This window comes from Sceloporus undulatus, chromosome 2 (genome assembly GCF_019175285.1).
Source record: "Sceloporus undulatus isolate JIND9_A2432 ecotype Alabama chromosome 2, SceUnd_v1.1, whole genome shotgun sequence".
NCBI classification, from domain to species: domain Eukaryota; kingdom Metazoa; phylum Chordata; class Lepidosauria; order Squamata; family Phrynosomatidae; genus Sceloporus; species Sceloporus undulatus.
The window spans coordinates 251,543,008-251,544,750 of NC_056523.1; positions in this window are offsets into that span (position 1 = coordinate 251,543,008).

Genomic DNA, 1,743 nt, shown 5'->3' on the forward strand with positions numbered 1-1,743 from the left:
AAAGTAACTGCTACTAAAAAATGTACTTTAAATGACATATGTTTTTAAAGAGGAAGTGTATAGGGGCTAAAAAAGGAGCTTTTGTCAGTCTATTTTATACTAATTATATAGCCCTCCCCTCCCTCCTTCCAACTGTAATCTTCTGGTCTGGGAGGGAGTGAAAAGACAGGCCCAACGCCATCGGGCCTGGCCTTGATGGAGGATAAGAGCCCTCCCTCCAGTCCATCTGCCTGGGTCCAAGGCCTCAGAGGGAGAGAAGAATGCTGGACCTATCCGTCTCTCCCCCCCCCCCCCACCATTCCCTTCTCCTTTTGTGTCGTTCTTTTTAGATTGTAAGCCTGAGGGCAGGGAACCGTCTATTATCCCTTCTGTTGTAAGCTGCCCAGATTCCCAGTGATTGGGCGGCATATAAATACAGTAAATCCTATTATTGTTGTTGTTGTTGTTGTTAGATTTAGATTCCATAAAGGAAATCTATGCCTTGTTGGGAAAGTTTATTTAGTTGCTCCCCTTATGAATCTTTGAACATGTTCATTTTTTGATAGTCTCTCGCCTCCAAATTTTAAAACAATTGATAGTGTTGAAACTTGCCTTTTTAGTGTGTTAGGTCGTAATCCTTTATTCACTCCCTCCTGCAAAAATTGTAAAATATGTTTAATCTCAATGTGTTGATAATCAACCTTTTTCTTTTTGCACTAAGACATAAAAGTTCTCCAAGTTTGATTATACACTTCTTGTGTAGTTGATCTCCTTGAAGCCATTATAGTGTCTATTATTTGAGACATGTAACCACATCTTTCTAGTTTCATCCTTTCAATTCCCATGCAGTTAGTTGAACCATCCTGGGTTCAAGTGGCAAACTGGGCCTTGAGTTAACAAATCCAGTATGTCTGTAAGGGGCTCTACAGATTGGCAGGAAGGGGCAGCCCCAGATCAGTGCCACGGCAACCAAATGCCACAGCACCGATCTGGCCTCTGTAGAGCACAAAAAGGAGCCATAAAAACTGGGTCCTTTTTGTGCCCTTGAAGGGGTGCCATAGCTGCCTCTGCACAGCATCAGGATGCCCCTTTGGCACTGCTTACTAGAAGCACATGAGCTTTTTCCTTTTGAATTTTGTTTAGGATTTTCTGAATGATTTTCACAGGAAGGAAAGCATACAATGTCTCTTTTGGCCATTGGTTGTTCAGCGTATCTATTCTCTGCTGAAAAATCACTTTGTGATTCATGCAATTTGCGAACAAATCTACTGCGAATGGTCCAAATTTCTCATTCAGCCTTTTGAATTCCTCCATATTCAATGTCCATTCGGCTGGATTTATCTGATTGTGGCTCAAGTAATCTGTTCTATTCGATGTTCCTTTCAGATAACAGCTGTTATCGATTTTAGGTTTTCTCTGACCAATTCAATACTGTATTTTTGCTGATTGCATCATTAGATTCCATGAATGTAAACCCCCCCCCCTTGTTTATGTGATATCAAACTGTGATATTGTCCGTGACTATGAGAACATTTTTCATGTGGATTATTCATTTGAATTTCAACAATGCGAGCCTGACCGCTTTCATTTCCATGAAATGTATACTTTGACTCTTGTCTAATCCCTTCCAAGTTCTCTGTGCAGTGAGATGAGCACAATGTGCGCCCCTGGCATTTGTTGTTATCTTCACTTGGTTTTTCATTACAAAGGGAACACCTTTCCTCAAGTTGTTGGTCAGTAACCATCATTTTAAGTTGTTTCTGA